We start from the raw sequence: 18,053 nt of genomic DNA, 5'->3' as shown, positions 1-18,053 counted from the left end.
TTCTTCTTGGCCTGGACAGGCCTTATAAAGGAAGTGATAGGAGGAAACCCGGCCAATCAAAGCAGAGGGGAAGGTGATGCAACAGTGGGCAGGGCCAGGAACAGAATGACACACCCCCCCCCCGGCAGAAACATCCGCCCCTATAGGGAGTAACTTGTCCCTGGGGGTCGTAACACCCCCACCCTTAAGAGAAAAGCTATATATAGCTTTTCACTCAATTAAAGGTCACAACGAGACAGTGCATCTGCAACAATGTTTTCAGACCCTTTCTTATGTGTTATCTTCAAATTGAAGCCTTGACAGATCAAACACCAACGCATGAGCCTCTGATTAGTATTTGACATACGGTGCAAAAAAACAAGTGGGTTGTGGTCAGTGTACACTAGGATGGGTTCTGAACTGGATCCAAGGTACACTTCAAAGTATTGAAGGGCTAGTAACAAGGCAAGAGCTTCTTTCTCAATGGTGCTGTAGTTGATCTGATGGCGGTTGAACTTCTTGGAAAAGAAACAGACAGGGTGGTCAACACCCAGGGTGTCTTCTTGAATTAACACCGCACCTGCACCTGTTCCACTAGCATCTACTTCAAGCTTGAATGACTTAGTGAAATCCGGTGCAGATAGAACTGGAGCACTATATAACAAACTCTTAACTGCATCAAAAGCAGCTTGACAATCAGGAGCCCACACAAAAGGCACAGAGTCACGAAGAAGATTTGTGAGAGGTGATACAATGCTTGAAAAGTTCCTACAGAAGCCTCTGTAATATCCCGCCATCCCAAGAAAGCGACGTAGCCCTCTTTTTGTTTTAGGCACGGGAAAAGCACTAATAGCCTCAATTTTGCCGTCCAAAGGACGAACAATTCCTTGGCCCACCTGTTTACCCAAGTATGCTACAGTAGCCTGGCCAAACTCACATTTAGCAAGGTTCAGGGTAAGAGAAGCTTCTTTGAGACGCGAAAACACAATATCTAGGGTACGGAGATGACTCTCCCAGTTATCTGAATACACAACAACATCATCCAGGTAAGCTTCACAATTATCAACATTAGCTAAAACCCGACTCATTAAGCGCTGGAATGTAGCAGGTGCATTTTTTAAACCAAAGGCCATAACAGAATACTGTAGGAAGGAATCTGGGGTGACGAAAGCTGAGATTTGAGATGCACGTTCTGTGAGGGGGACTTGCCAGTAACCTTTCAGCAAGTCTAACTTAGTAACGAACTTTGCTTGCCCTATTCGGTCTACACAGTCTTCCATCCTGGGTAGGGGAAAGGAGTCAGCCTTAGTTAAAGCATTAACTTTCCTGTAGTCCGTACAGAAGCGAAAGGTACCATCTGGCTTGGGTACCAGCAAACAGGGAGAACTCCAAGGACTACAACTAGGGGCAGCAAGACCATGGAGAACAAGATATTCTGTTTCCATCCTCATGATGGTTCGTTTAGTCCGATTAACTCGATAGGCATTCTGCTTCACAGGAACATTAACACCAACATCTATATCATGCTTAAGGACTGTAGTCCTGGAGGGAGTATCAGAGAAAAGTAATGGATACTTTTCGATAAGTTGTATAATACTATTTTGAGCAAAGTCTGGCAAGTGAGAGAGTTTAGAAGGGAGAACCAAGAGGGTGTCCGAGTTGGGCAGGCGAGCACATGGAAGAGAGGCATTTCCTAACCAAAGTCCATCAATTTCAGGGGAATAATCTGATGGGGACAGACTTACAGAAGCAGTAGTTACTGGAGAGGCTGGTGTGGTGGTGGGGCAGGTCTCAGCATTGGAACGGGACACATATAGCTTAAGCATATTTATATGGCACACACGAGACTTTCTTCTTCTATCAGGCGTCTTCACAACATAATCCGTTTCACTCAACTTTGAACCAATGGCATAAGGACCTGAGAACTTAGCCTGTAGAGCTGAGCCAGGTAGCGGCAATAAAACGAGAACCTGATCTCCCGGTTTAAATGCACGTTGTACTGACTTCTGGTCAAAACGAGACTTCATACGGGACTGGGAGGAAGCTAAAGAGCACTTGGCTAATTCACAGACAGTATGTAAGCGTGCACGAAAGTTACTGACATAATCCAAAATATTTGTTGAAGGAGCTGAGAACAGAAACTGTTCTTGTAGTACCTTTAAAGGACCACGGACAGAATGTCCAAATACTAATTCAGCGGGACTAAAGCCAAGGGACTCTTGAACAGTATCACGGATGGCGAAAAGTAGGAGGGGGATCCCCTCATCCCAATCTTTGCCCTGGGCTGAACAATATGTTCTAAGCATGGTTTTTAAGGTTTGATGAAATCTCTCTAAAGCCCCCTGTGACTCCGGATGGTAGGCACTAGAAACTTGATGCTGGATACTCAACTGCTTTATCACCTTGCTAAAAATCCTGGACATGAAGTTTGAACCTTGATCTGACTGGATGTATTTTGGTAAACCAAATGTAGTACAGAATTTGATAAGGGCTTTCACTATAGCTGGAGCCTTAAGAGAGCGTAACGGAATAGCTTCAGGGTATCTGGTTGATGCACACATCAAAGTCAAGAGGTATTGAAATCCAGACGTTGTTTTAGGCAATGGACCAACACAATCAATTAGAATTCTCTCGAAAGGCTCACCCATAACCGGTATAGGCCTCAGAGGTGCAGGGGGAATAACCTGATTAGGCTTTCCAGCAATTTGACAAACATGGCAAGAATGACAGTATTGAGATACATCACGTTTCATGGAGGGCCAAAAGAAGTGTCTTAACAGACGATTGTACGTTTTTCTTACACCAAGATGACCAGACATGCTATGGTCATGAGCTATATTCAACACATGCTGCCGCAGGGGTTTAGGAACAACAACTTGCAACACTGAACTCCACTCATGCTCAGAGTTAGCTGGTGTCCATTTGCGCATAAGTACATCACCATCAAAGAAATAAGCTACCGGATGCTGAGGCAGTTCTGACAGATCTACAGCAGAAGAGATGCAGCGTGATAACGAAACGTCGTCTTTCTGGGCAAAAGCTAGTTGTGCCCGTTCTAAGGGGAACATACTGAGATCCACCCCTTCACAAGAGTCACCCTTAATATCACTAGGAGGGGAAAGAGCAGTGTACCCGACTACAGGGTTATCATCACACATAAAGGAGCCAGAAAGATCTACCATATTTTCCATTTTTCGAGCTTGCGCTCGTGTCACAACACATGCCCTAAATACAGCAGGAAACTCTTGTAATACCACATCATCACTCAATTCAGGCACATCAATTACTTCAGGCAAAGGGGTAACTATTCCCCCAGCTAAATCATTCCCAAGAATAAAAGAAACCCCTGCCACTGGTAACTGAGGCCGGAGTGCGACTTTAACAAACCCAGAGACAAGGTCAGAACGCAGATACACAGTATGCAGAGGAACCTTGACAATAGCAAGTTCAATGCCCTGAATCAGGACATCAGAACCACAACTAGAGTGATTAGAAAATGGTAGGACACTCTCCAAAATGAAGGACTGTGCGGCTCCAGTGTCCCTCAGAACACGCACGTACTTCTGCTCCGAGTCAGTGTCAGACAAGGAGACCATGCCATCCAAAACAAAGGGTTCAAAAACAGGGTCCACAGAAGAGAGCGAGTGCGTGGGGCTACTACACCTCGGCACTGTATGGACCAGTGCAGCACCCTTTGGAGGGGTTGATGCTCTCGGCTGGTTTTTACGCCTTAGTGCAGGACAGGAGGCAATTAGATGCCCCTTTTCATGGCAGTAAAAACATTCACGAGACTCGGATGGGAACACAGAGGACTGGCTGGTCCGGAGTGGGTTCTCAGGAGCCCTGAATTCACGTTCATAGGTATCCCGACGCGGAGTAGAAAAGCTGCTTTTGTGGGTGAGCACAAATTCATCTGCTAAAACAGCAGCATCAGAGAGTGCAGAGACTTTTTGCTCATTCAAATAAACAACAATCTTGTCAGGGAGGCAGTTCTTAAATTCTTCTAACAAGATCAATTCCTTTAGGTGCTCCAACGTGGAGACTTTAGTTGAAGCACACCATTTATCAAAGAGAGCAGTCTTCTCTCGAGCAAATTCAACAAAGGTTTGACCGGAGGTTTTACTATGTTTCCGGAACTTTTGCCGGTAGGCCTCAGGGACAAGTTCATAGGTCCGCAACACAGCAGCCTTAACAGCCTCATAGTCCAAACTCTGCTCTAATGATAGGGCAGAACACACCTCTTGTGCTTTCCCAACAAACTTGCATTGCAATAGTAAGGTCCAGATATTCTTTGGCCACTGTAACGTGAGAGCAATGCGCTCAAACACAGGAAAGTAGGTGTCCACTTCGCTTTCCCTGAACATAGGAACCAAGGCAATATGTCTGCTAATATCAAAGTCAGGGAAACTTACGAATGATGATCTCTGAGGCACAGGAGACGATGCCCCGACAGGCCCATGTGAAGTAGGCATAAGAGGAGTAGGTGCAGGTAAACTGGAAGGAAGAGGACGATCTGGATCAGACTTTCTTCTGAGCTCCAACTCCAACTCTTTCAGCCGGATATCCCTTTGTGTCTCAAGCTCCAGTGCTCGGACACGTAACTGCTGCTGTTGACACTGCTGTCTGCTCAATTCAAGCTCCAACTCCTTTAGCTTCAAGGCAACCAAGGGGTCTTTCAGTGATGGCTCTGGATCGACGGGTTCTATGTGTACTGGCTCCTCAGGTTTGGTTTCAGCCGTCGCCATAGCCAATCCCTCAGAAGGCCCTGGCGGAGATGCAACACCCAAGATCTTATCTCTTTCTGGTAAGATCTGCTGCTTTACCAGCTCGAGATACAGTGTGCTCTTCACAACCTTCTTAGCTGCACTCCGTGGCACAGGAATCCTGAAAAAGTCTGCTATAAGTAATAGATCATCCTTGCGGCAGCGCTCATACTGTTCCAGGGTAGGGTAAACAACAAAATTGTCCAACTCAAATCTAACGGCCATCTAACCAAACCACCAGATAACCGTTAGCACACAAAGCAAGAAAGTAAGACAATGGAGGAGATCCCGGACGAGCCCCCAATTTTGTTACGTCCCGGTCTAGGGTCAGGCGCAACAAAAGGTGGAGTGAGACCACTGTTTTGGTATTTGTGGTAGGTTTATTAATGGTGGGAACCACTTCAGGAGCCGACAAGGCCAAAATAACAAACAAAACACCTCTAACTGGAACCTAAACAAGATACCACTTACCTAACCAAAACAACAGAAAACAAAGGTACACAAAACTAATCTATCTCCCTGACTAATTCCAAAACAGTGAGAAAACTTAATCAAAGCAAAATGGCGTCGTGCTCCCTACTTCCCTAGCTACCCACGGAGAACCTCAATGGGTGCAGATAGGTACAGAAATTTACAAATGTTTACAAAACAGAATCCACAGCAACCAAATCCAAAGAAAAGGGCTAGGCAGAAATCAATGGTCAAACAGCAAAAAGGGGTCAAGCACAATAAATCATCAATCATATAGCAAATAACAAGCCAAGTACAAAGCAAGAGGCCTCCTTCTTCTTGGCCTGGACAGGCCTTATAAAGGAAGTGATAGGAGGAAACCCGGCCAATCAAAGCAGAGGGGAAGGTGATGCAACAGTGGGCAGGGCCAGGAACAGAATGACACACCCCCCCCCCGGCAGAAACATCCGCCCCTATAGGGAGTAACTTGTCCCTGGGGGTCGTAACACTAAATCAACCATTTATCGGATCATCAAGAACATCAAGGAGAGAGGTTTGATTGTTGTGAAGAAGGCTTCAGGGTGTCCAAGAAAGTCCTGCAAGCACCAGGATCATCTCCATTCAGCTGTGGGATCCACCAGTGCAGAGTTTGCTCAGGAACGGCAGCAGGCAGGTGTGAGTGCATCTGCACGCACAGTGAGGAGAAGAGGAAGGCCTGGTTTCAAGTCGGGTAATTTTCTCTGTTGAATCCCCTTTCCGATTGTTTAGGGCATCCGGAAAAAAAAGATTTTCTGGAGAAAAGGTGAGCGCTACCATCAGTCCTGTGTCATGCCAACAGTAAAGTATCCAGAGACCATTCATGTGTGGGGTTGCTTCACAGCCAAGGGAGTGGACTCACTCACAATTTTGCCTAAGAACACAGCCATGAATAAAGAATGGTACCAAAACATCCTCCGAGAGCAACTTCTCCTAACCATCCAAGAACAGTTTAGTGATGAACATGCCTCTTCCAGCTTGATGGCGCAGCGTTCCATAAGGCAGAAGTGATAACTAAGTGGCTTGGAGAACAAAACATCAACATTTTGGGTCCATGGGCAGGAAACTCCCCAGACCTTAATCCCATTGAGAACTTGTGGTCAATCCTCAACAGACGGGTGGACAAACAAAAACCTGCAAATTCTGACAAACCCCAAGCATTGATTATACAAGATTGGGCTGCCATCAGTCAGGTTTTGGCCCAGAAGTTGATTGACAGCACACCAGGGTGAATTGCAGAGGCCAACACTGCAAATATTGACTCTTTGCATAAACTTAATGTAATTGTCAATAAAAGCCTTTGACACTTATGAAATGCTCACAATTATACTTCAGCATACCATAGAAACATCTGACACTGAAGACGCCCAAGGGGGGAAGACACTGAAGCAGCAAACTTTGTGAAAACCAATACTTGTGTCATTCCCAAAACTTTCGGCCACGACTGTAGATATCATGAAGAGTTTTACTTTATTCCCGTTGCTGATCTGTATAAGTGGCGGTAAACCAATGTATGGAGTCATGTGGAACAGCAGAATTGTTATAATGACAACATTTTAAAATAACATACTAATTTATTTAGATTTTAGCTGAATTAAAATTCAATGTTTTGGGATAAGATCGAAATCTAAATCTGGAGAAAATTCAGTTTCTGCATTATAATATGTGCTTTATAATTCTTTCTTATCACTCATCTTTGGTGCCTTTTTAAAATACCTGCTTGCCTAACTAAGCAAAATAATAACAAAAATTGTCATAAAGTTGCACCAGCCACAGATGGCAAAAAGCAGCACATTCTATACTTCATTTCTATAATAACTTGTCATGTAAGCATGTTGAATAGGACCAGGACTGGACAGGGATTAAAAATTGGTCCTGGACTTTTCCTCAGACCCACCACCCATGCATTCCCATAATGAGTTTTGCAGGCACGGATATCCATTGGCCTACCAGAAAATTGACCGGTATGACAGATGGCCAGTCCGGGTCTGAATGGGACTTGGCTGCCCTCCGACCAGCCTGTCAGGCCTGAAATTTGGAGTGACTGAGGCTGACCCAAAATTTTGAAAACATTATTTCCCATTTTAAAGCAGGTGGTCTTCCCTGGGAATCAACTGAAATATGACAACTCAATACTGCAGTCAAAATAAATAGGCCTGCTGCAATCATGATATTTGTGCTGACTTTGCAATACAGTGCAGATGCTCCTGTAGTGGGGATCACAGCCACATGTGACTAAATAATGAGAATCTTTATTTACCCTAGTGAGCTGTTCAGGAATAATGAACTGGGCTACATTCCTGCTATATTGAATGTCTCCTGTAACTGTTGTGGAGGCAGAGACTGGCCGTTCTCCAGTAATTATGCACTTGCGTGATGTGTGGCTCTCTGATTAGAAGGTTGTTGGTTCAAATCCTGTGGTCACCTGACTGATTTAACTATTATGGCCTTGAACAAAGCCCTTAACCCCCAACTTCTCCAAGTGCTGGCTGCTTTTCAATTGTTTTGTTACTTTGGCAAGAAATGTCTGCCAAATAGATAAATGTCATTATATTATTCTGAATTGCAGAGGTTTCTCTCCTTGTTTTCTATATAAAAACTGCAAACAGTTATTCGGTCAGGGAGACAGATGAAATGCTGGCTGCCCAGGAATAGGCACAGTCTATCTGATTTATGTCTTATATCTGAGATTAAGTCATGGATTAAAATTTTTAAAGGAAACATGATAAATAATCTAATTAAATGTACTGTACTGGATTTAACATACCAATCATCGCATTACACATTGATACATAATTAGTAAGTATTTAATTTTCCTTGAGTGGCATGGCAGTTCAGTGGGAAACACGGTCATTTTATACCTGGATTGGAGGTTCAAATCTCACTACTGTGTGTGTGTGCGTGGAGTTTGCATGCTCTCCCAGTGATGGGGGGGGGGGGGGTTTCCTCCTGTAATCCAAAGACATATAGTTAAACTTTTCCTAATTGCCCATAATGTGTATGTATATATGTACGCTGTGAAAGACTGCCATGCAATCCAGGGAGCACTCTAACCTGACTGGGAAGAATGGGAGCCGTCCAGATCATTATGTAGTTTAATCAAAATGAAAAACCGCCCCTTTCAGTGTGGTCAATGCAGACGCTTTACGTCACACTCCAGCGCGGTAGGTGGCGGTATCGGCCTTTAAAATAGGATTGAAGCGCCATTACTGCCGTAGAGTAAGTGGACAGAAACGTGTTTAGTGTAGTTGGCGCTGCGTTCCAGTTAAGAGGTAACAGGTAAGGTAATTAAAGAAATGCTTTATGTGTTAAGGACTAAGATAATTTGTTGTGACGCAAATGCGAGATTTATTTCTAAATTGGGCTGTTTACAAAAAAATACACGTGTGTAACTGTTTTGATAAAATGGCTGTGCTTTTAAGCAAGACGTGGTGTGGACCGATGACGGCAGTATATCGTTAATGAAGTAGAAGTATTCCCATGTGTTTTTATCATCGGGATCTGCTGACTGTCTGCCAGTAATCCAGCATTATCTTTCGGTTCGGGCTCCTGGCGCTCGCCACGCAGTGTCCTGGCCACGTGAGGAGCCCCTCCGGACCACCGAATTGTTTTATTAATATGACTTCTTTAATGATGACGTTGTTATAAAGAATAAACAGCATCGGCTATATTTTGAAAATGGGCCCAATATGGTAGACTTTGAGAATGGACGTTGCGGGTACTTCTGCAGTTAAAAATAAAACGCAGCCCTCTCGTGCTCTTCGTTTTCCTTTGCATGCTCCCTTCCTCTGCCGGACCTGGGAAAGGTACTACGGCCCTGAATCAAGACCAGCAGTTGGCTGTAACTGCTGGTTTCAAACAGAGGCCAAAATTATAGCCTTTCAATGGTCTGTTGGGTATCCTCTGTGTTGGAAAAGGGGAAATCCAGTTCAGTTGGAAGGAACACTTGCTATTTTAAAGCCCTCGATTTTCTACTTGTAATCGAACATGTTCCACACTCTTGGTGCAGTGCTCCTCACCCCCAAACTCTCCACACTGTTCTGCTGTATAAAAATTTCCTCAAATTATTTGAATTCTTTCTTTGCACAGATATACAGCATATCCTGGAATCAGACTACCCGTGGCAGCCGTTGGCTGTTCATCACACTGGAGCCATGCTTGAAGGGATTAAGAACTGAAGGCTACACTGATATCTACTTAATTGTGTAGTTTTCTTGAATGGAATAAAGTTTAAAGTTGTTTAATGCTTTTCATTGGCTTTTCTTGTAATTTCCATGTATCAGCTTTAATATTTGCATGTTTGAATTGACTAGTTGTTTCTTTGGATGTACTTGGAATAAGATTATAGGTCAGTAATGAGGTGTTTGTATGTTTTTAAGATTGTGATGTAGGTGAGTAGCATCAGTAGGATCTCTTAATCTCTATACAGGATGCTGCAACTCCTCCATTGTGGAACAAAGCAAAGGGTGGTGAATTTTATTTTTTTATTTTTTTGCATATACTGTTTAAATAAAAAACCATTTCTGAAACTTAATATTAATTTATTGAGCACTATTAGTATGCAGTCCTTTTTAAGGGATCCTGAATGGGTGGAACTGCACTGTAATGTACATAGTACCCCCTGAAGGTCTGTGCTGTGATGCCAGAGACATGTCTGCCTTTCTAGTCTTTTCTCTTACAAGTGGCTTAATGACTTAATCTTTTCATATTTATGGGTGTGTGTATATATGTATATCTCTGCAAATACTTCAGTAAGTATCTTTCATTTCCTCTCTTCTGTATACACCCTAAATATAACTAGGTGACTAAGTGTTGGCTTGTCTGGAAGGAAGCAAATATTGTTGGTCTGCTTCCTGTTTACGGAAATTTTTGATTGGCCACTGTGTCTGAAATGAGGGCTGAGATTGATGTGGTTGTGTATTGAAAGGCCACCTTCCATTTAGCTTGCTATGTTGGTGTTTGGCATGCCTTGTTCTTGCACTAATGAGACAGATGGGGGCGCTTCTAAACTTCTGAAGGGAGAACCTAATGAAAAGAGCAGGGCCTTAAAACTAGCAATTGTGAGAGCAGGAAATTTGCTTGCCTGTTTTGGCTTGTTTAGATTAGAAAATTCGCTTTGACTTTAGAGGGTTCAGTGATTGAGAGTTAAGCCAAATAAGTATGTAAGTAAAATGTCATTAGTGACCCAGAATCATTAAAGTTCTCTGTAATGTCTACCCTGAATGTTTCCTTTTACAGATTATAGCATTTAAAATATAATGGACTGCATGATTAGTATGATTACATTACCAGTATATAATCCTGTGGGGTTTCCTGATAAAGTGATTTCAACTTTTTCCTGCAATAATTCAGTGAAAGTATCTTGTTCAAGGGGACAACTGCATATGTAATTAGATTTAAAATGTGTGTGTGTGTGTGTGTGTGTGTATATATATATATATATATATATATATATATATATATATATGTGTGTGTGTGTGTGTGTGTGTGTTTTGCTTCTAAGAAAGTGGTCTGAGATACCTGTTTGTTACACCTAATTCACAGTATGATTCAGATTTCATAGTTGGGGGGTGTGGATTGGTATGGTATAGTATTTTTTGTGTTTGTGTGTTTTTTGTTTTCTGATCTGGCACCTAAAGTAGTAACCAACATGTTTTAAGAAGTAGAATGTGGTGCACGTTAATGGATCATTTTACCTGCCTTCATCAATATTCAAGTTGCTCTGCATAATACGGAGTCGTTTAAGGCGTGAATGACCTTCCTATCCGGGAAGCTTCTGTAGGTCTTTTAAAATGGATTTTAAACATGGTATTGACGCTAGTATTAATATTGCCAACTCACCAACTAGTAATGTTTCGCCTTAACTGAGTGCTAGACTTAGTTACAGCTTTATGGGAAAACAGTGGCTGGATCAAAGACTTTTAAGCACAGTTGCTTTTTACTAATGAAGCTGTCCTCTGTCAAAAACCAGTCAGCTTGTAAAGACAGACGTTTGGATGTACGGGATGGGAACCGTGTTATTGTTTGATCTGTGTTTGCTTAATTACTAAGTATTCACATATCCATGTCTAATCTTTACGTGACCAGATTTTCGCTGGTTATTATGCACGTTATACACCATTCTTTTGGGCTAGTATTTAAAACGCGTGATAGAAAAAAAAACGCAACTTTTTTTCCCCACACTGGCACGGGATGCGACAGGAAAGTGAGTAAATACTACAGGCGGACAATCGGGTGAAGCGAAAGCCATGCAGATAGTCCCTTGCCTGTTTGTTTGTTTGTTTTATCTCGCCCAGTAAATCTGGCAGCACTTTAACATCGCATACCGTTTCCATCAGTAGAGCGTCCATTAGACGGAGCGATGGGCTTTTTAAAACGAGCCGTAAGGGGCCGCAGAGACTGGCTCTGCCGCCGAGCCCTAGGCGGCGAGTGCGCTTTAAAGCCATGACGTCACTTTTCCTGCCGAGAGTCTCCCGACGCGGAAAGACCTCCGAAAGGGTCCCAGCATAAAGGGGGAAATGCAGCTTTTTTGAGCAATAACAGATTGGGGCGTTTTTTCTTTCTTTCTTAATGTATGCGCGGAATGAGCAGTCGGGGTTGTGCCTGCGCCGTTATTTGCACTCCTTCCACGCTAGACTCTGACAAATGAGGTTGGTGGGGCTTTTTTTGTTTATTACCTTTATTCGCGGATTTTAATGGGTGCGCAAGCCGTGGCTGCGGCTTTCCGCGTAAAGATGCGGCACCGGGAAGCCGGGGACGGTGACCGATCGGAACCCTCGACACGGCTGCTCCTGTGTTCGGCTTTCAGATGCATTCTTACACCTAACAAAAAACGGCAGTCTCAGGGTTTATTCGGAGTAAAATAAGCCGGACCCATAGCTGAAGGCGTTGTGCTTGTTGCTTAGAACTGGACATTACGCGTCTGATGGTTGAAGGCAGCTTTACCCCGGGGATCTGTCGCAGGCCCCCCCTCTTTCCAAGTCCCCTCGCCCGGCAAGGCGCCGCTTATTTCTATCCAGCAGGCCTACGCTTGCCGCTACATTTTTTGGTGATTTAATGTTATCCAAATGACATTTAAGTACCAAGGACCAGGTGGGCTTCCGCTTACCGTAGGTGTGCCTGAATGCGGACCATAGCATTACATTGAATGTGGATGTGCATGTTTGCATCCAAAATCAGCGCATGTCTGTCTGCAACTCATATATGTGTGTTATTGAATAGTGAAAATTACATGGAAGCTCTACAGGATAGCGGTTCTGTGGCATTGCCTTAAGCTCGCTACCGGCAGATCAGTCATACTATTGGCTTTAAAAATAGCAACAGATATTTCCCCTCCTCTTGTTTTATTGACCAGTAATCGCTCTGTTATGGACTCCTGTCCTCTTCCAGCCAGACTAGGTCATGGAGATCTCTAAGCGTTAGACCCCGTCAGATTTTACCTGATGCACAGCGAGACAATAGAGCCGAATGTGTGTAAAACACACACGGTGCGTCCATGTGGGTGATCGCGAAGGTCCACATGCCCCGTGTGTGTGCAGCTGGTGTTGTTTGAAAGCCCCTTTACCTACCATAAAGGGAAATGTGGCTTCGCCGGTTTATTTTGGAGCCAGTGGACTGAGTTTTTGATTGCAAATTCACACGCACATTGTTCCTTTTGTGTGTGGGTTTTTTGTGCATTTATCAGTTTACCTTCGTCTGCACGACACGTTTTGTATCATTTCAGGCTTTGGGACAAAAGGTATAATATTCCGATAAAAGGCATTTAATCGTAGGTTAATCAGTCCGCAGTAAGGCGTCTCGATTTTATGTGTCTAATTTCTGGGTCTGGGGTAGCCTGGGACGTCACAAAATGAGTTTGAATATTTGAGTCTATGATGGTATAAAGAAAGGTTTATGGAGAGTGGATGGTATGGTATACCTCTTTTATATATGCAACACATGCGTTCTTAGTGACTTTTATTGAAGATATACATATGAAGACAATACTGTTTTCAGTCGGAACGGTATTTTTTCTGTCCTTGGGTTACCTCGTCCTTGCCAATATAGGTGGTATTACATTTTAATTCGTGTATTAATGCAAGGGACAGGTACAGTCTGAATTTCATACTACTTTATTGAGCTAGCTTTAGTCCATTATGTATTTGCATAATATGTGAAAGTCAGTGTCAAAGAGAGGGAAACTGAGGTTCTGATGGTTTTTCTACTAGAAACTGAATTAAAATATCTCTGCTATAACACAAGTGGTGTTGGGGGGTGGGGGGAATAATTAATATCTTGGCGATAACTTGAGTATGTACAGCTTAATTCTTATGAGAAAGAACATGAAAGCACCTTTAAGGGTAACATTTAAATGGTGTGCTAATTACAAACTACCCGCTGTGGCAGAAGTATTTGGAAAAGCAGGGATGTCTGTTACACTTAAACAGGCAGTCGGCAGACAGCCCTCTGCATCCTCCCTCCAAATCCTTATTGCGTCTCGTTATTCCAAGGCTGTAACCCCCTTTACATGCCAAGCAGTGGGTGGGCTCTTGGGGTTTCACTACTCTTCACCCCACCCATGCCTTCTGCCACAAAAAGAAAAAAAGATGAAATCAGGGAGCAGTTCAGTCGAGGCGTCCTTGCTGTTTGCGCTGACGGCATCTTGCTGCTGTGCGTGGACTTGTTTACTATCCTTTGCTGGGAGGGGGGTTAATCTCCCCCCAATATAACACACAAAATGTAAAAGGGAACAGAATTAGAAGAATGAGGTGCCCCCCCCCCCCCAAAAGATAAAGTTTACCATTTTTACAAGTTGCATGGTGTTTTTAAAGACATTCAGGTGTATTTTTGTCTAGATCAGGGTCACCAACATGGTGCCCGTGGGCACCAGGATGCCCCCAAGGACCACATGAGTCGTCCGCGGACCTGTTCTAAAAATAGCACAACTCACCAGTGTGCAGAGTCTAAAATTTAATTTTATCCTGTTGCTATTCTTCTTTAATCACATTTGCATTTATATAGATTTGAAAATGACAATATATAAAAAACATTTTAAACATGTTTATTATACTGAGCAAATTTGTTATTTAAGAAGTGTATGAAACTGGTATTCCTTCGTATGGCTCAGTACCCGTGAAGTAGCCCGTGAAGGATGGTGACCTCTGGTCTAGACAGCACATTTGTCGAGGCAGTTCACCTACAGTTTTTACAAGATTGGTTAGTACCTTATTCAAAGGTAAAACAGCAAGCCGTCTTTCTTCTGGGGCTTGAAGCAGCAAACCTTCTGTTACGTCAGTGTCCATAAGCTCACTTCTGTATTTAACATGTAGGGTTTATAGTTTTCATGGAATTCTTTTGGTATTCATAGGTTACTTGAAGGTCGCACTGCTCTGGTGCATATTAGTGTTGAAACAGTGATCTTTTGTTATGTTAGCTGACTATTACTGATGCCATTTGACCTTGTTAAAGAATCTCCATTACCATCGTGCCATGGTGATCACACACAGTGGGTTAAGCCCCCCTCTCCATCTCCCCAGCACACATATGAAGTTTTGTGCCACTGGTTGGTTTGAGTAACCCCCCCCCCCAACTCCAAATCCCAGCCTTCGTAAAGGTTTGCTTGCGATTGGCACTGCCTGTCCTGCCTTCCTCCAGATGCTGACTCTGATCCCTCCTGTTCCTCTTTGCCGTTACTGTAGCTCTGTGGAGATTTTAATTATTGACGCAACTGCAGTTCACAGAGAGCGGCTGTGGGGTTTGTGTGCATTTTGAGTCTTTTATTTGCTTCTATTTATGGATTCAGCTGTGAGTGTAAGACAGGAATGTGTCCAAAAAAAGTTGAGTAATAGAAGTTGCTATTTTCTCAGACTAGTGGTTTACTTTGGGTTTTAAGGGCATTTGGGCTCTGTGACTTCAGCCCTTGGGCCAGTCGTTGTGGTGCTTCTCACAGTGGAGGAGTGTTCATGTCACCATGGGTGTAACTCGGCTACTCAAGTGACGCTATACAATCAGTAATGTCATGGGATTGCATGTAACTCCCTTTGTATTTATGTTGTTTTAAAGCTGCCCCATGACCCATAGTAACGATCCATAATCATGCTGAAATCTGAGCATCTTAATTCTTATTCGACTAGAAGACTTTGATATGAAAACTGTAACTTCTGCTGCGTAATAAATGCTTTGCTTTTAAAAAGGCTGTTGGACCAGGAAGTGGTTTTAGGAAGCATGTATAACATTTTGGGTTTCTGCCCTTTAAAACAAAAAATGTGTCCATCCTCCCTCAATAAATCATATAGAAGTATGGTGCAAATGAACATGTTCCAAAATAACAAATCTTTTTTTTTTTTCATGGTGGTGAACCATTCTGTGCAGTCAATGATTCTCAGGAGCTGGGGAATTACACCGGTACCGTTTCATTCTCCGGTAGGATTAGAAGCGTGTTATTAGTCCCCTTTCAGAGGGCATTACGATTCTGTGTTTAAATGTGTAGCACATTGCAGCATCTTCGATTTTCTGTTGGAATTAAGATTTAAAAAATATCTGAATAATGGAAAAACAAAGAACAAGCTGGCATGGGTGGGTATTTTAGTCTCTCACGACGATATTTATTCAATGATGACAAAATACTCTTAGATATTTTTAAAAGGCTTTCATCTGTGCTGTTTCATTCAGTATTAAGCAGTTAATGGCGTATTTAACATGTAATTTTCATGATCTTATGGAAGCACAGTAGAAATATGAAATACAGTACAGATTCGTTTGGTCACTGTCCAGTGTTACATGTTGTATCGCATGGGAAATTAACAATAACAATTATATAAATATCTTTAGACACTTTATTCGTAGCATATCTGGGATTGCAGAGCATTGTTTCTAATTTATCGCACTTCTCTTTTCGTTGCTATATTGGTACAGTGTTCTGTGAATCATAATGCATTATGGGAAATAGTCTTTGCGCATTCAGCATCTTAATAAAATATGAACAGATTTTTGCTGGCGTGTGGTTGATGGTACCCTGTCTTCTTCCAAGTTACTTTTTTTTCCGCCTGTTTAAATAGTTTCTGTTTTGTATGGTGATAAAAAATGTACAGGAAGAGATATGAAATCTGACTTGGACCGTCTTCGCTGTCTCATCTGTCATTATCCGCTGTGTTTGTTGGCAGCACAATTCTGCCATTATGCTGAGAAATATATCCTGCAAATATGCTGTCTAAAGCCGCATCCTAGCTCTTCTGAATCACGACGGCAGGGAAGGTGAACAAGAAAAATCTGGCAGGTATTGAAGATGGGAATCGTAGCTAACAGGTGTGAAGGGTTTTCGTCTTATTAGGAATGCTGCAATGTTTTATACAGCTGTGCTGGATCCGCATTTCGGCTCCTTTAATGCGAATAAAAGCAGTGTTATCTGCAAACTGCACCATCCGCAGCAGAAAACACTGCAGGAAAATCATAAATTAAAGTGTAGTCCACTTAATAAACACAGCTTTTGGAACAGGCCTGTCTGTTTTTTGTGGGTTAGTTGTTAGAGCATATTTGTTTTATTTGTGTGTTTACTCATGTGCAGGCAGATGTGCCAACGTGTCATTTATTAAATCAACTTTGTGTGCCAGATGCCTGATTTGTTTTGAGCTGCAAATCCAGCAGATGTTCTCCATTTAACATCATGTTTCACCCATTTTCTTTCTTCAAAATTTTGGATCTACTGCCATGTCCTTTTAACTGTTAGTTCTAAATGTGATTTGCACATCGTTATGTAATGCTGGTGCTTCAGAGAAGAAAGGGAGTTTTGTTTAAACTTGCCAGTACCGCATATGTAAATAAGCATTGTATGAAATTTTTGTTAAACTGAAGTATATGCTTAGTCTGAAAAGAAAGCACAGGCGTAACGTTACTGGTTCAGGTCCTGTCAGGTGTCCTGATGTAAATTACTTCAGGTATTAAACTGTGTGATGTACAGTGATATCATAGTCAATCTCCTATCATAGTCAATGTCATGGGAGGCAGGGGGTTGGCTCTGGAGTGTCTCCCAGGTAATGCGACGCATGAGGCTGTGGTGCATCTTTGGTGGGATGCAGGTCCGTTACATACACATTCACAGTTATACCCTCTGGATGGGATGCAGGTCCGTTACATACACATTCACAGTTATACCCTCTGGATGGGATGCAGGTCCGTTACATACACATTCACAGTTATACGCTCTGGATGGGATGCAGGTCCGTCACATACACATTCACAGTTATACGCTCTGGATGGGATGCAGGTCCGTTACATACACATTCACAGTTATACGCTCTGGATGGGATGCAGGTCCGTTACATACACATTCACAGTTATACCCTCTGAGTGGGATGCAGGTCCGTTACATACACATTCACAGTTATACGCTCTGGATGGGATGCAGGTCCGTTACATACACATTCACAGTTATACGCTCTGGATGGGATGCAGGTCCGTCACATACACATTCACAGTTATACCCTCTGGATGGGATGCAGGTCCGTTACATACACATTCACAGTTATACGCTCTGAGTGGGATGCAGGTCCGTTACATACACATTCACAGTTATACGCTCTGGATGGGATGCAGGTCCGTTACATACACATTCACAGTTATACCCTCTGGATGGGATGCAGGTCCGTTACATACACATTCACAGTTATACGCTCTGGATGGGATGCAGGTCCGTTACATACACATTCACAGTTATATGCTCTGAGTGGGATGCAGGTCCGTTACATACACATTCACAGTTATACCCTCTGGATGGGATGCAGGTCCGTTACATACACATTCACAGTTATACGCTCTGGATGGGATGCAGGTCCGTCACATACACATTCA

At 43.0% G+C, this 18,053-nt stretch overlaps 1 protein-coding gene and 1 non-coding gene across 10 annotated transcripts in view; both read left to right on the top strand.

The window, feature by feature from the left end:
• Window positions 1-8,441: 8,441 nt before the first annotated feature.
• LOC111854512 (nck-associated protein 5-like) overlaps window positions 8,442-18,053 on the top strand; it is a 44,642-nt gene continuing 35,030 nt past the window's right edge. For 4 of the 9 annotated variants that reach the window (XM_023832590.2, XM_023832552.2, XM_023832580.2 and 1 more), the window contains exon 1: window positions 11,577-11,878. The gene's annotated coding sequence lies outside the window, so the exon portion shown is untranslated. Of the gene's footprint in view, window positions 8,508-11,414; window positions 11,434-11,576; window positions 11,879-14,942; window positions 14,962-18,053 lie in introns of those variants that run through there. The other 5 variants (XM_023832570.2, XM_023832544.2, XM_023832607.2 and 2 more) reach the window with 4 other exon arrangements.
• LOC111855270 (small nucleolar RNA SNORA2/SNORA34 family) lies at window positions 9,040-9,176 on the top strand. Its single transcript, XR_002840844.1, has one exon. It is a non-coding gene; the product is annotated as a small nucleolar RNA SNORA2/SNORA34 family (small nucleolar RNA).

The sequence above is a fragment of the Paramormyrops kingsleyae genome, chromosome 8 (assembly GCF_048594095.1).
Source record: "Paramormyrops kingsleyae isolate MSU_618 chromosome 8, PKINGS_0.4, whole genome shotgun sequence".
Taxonomy (NCBI): Eukaryota; Metazoa; Chordata; class Actinopteri; order Osteoglossiformes; family Mormyridae; genus Paramormyrops; species Paramormyrops kingsleyae.
Note: the sequence above shows the minus strand (reverse complement) of the source record. Positions and strands in the feature narration are given on the sequence as shown.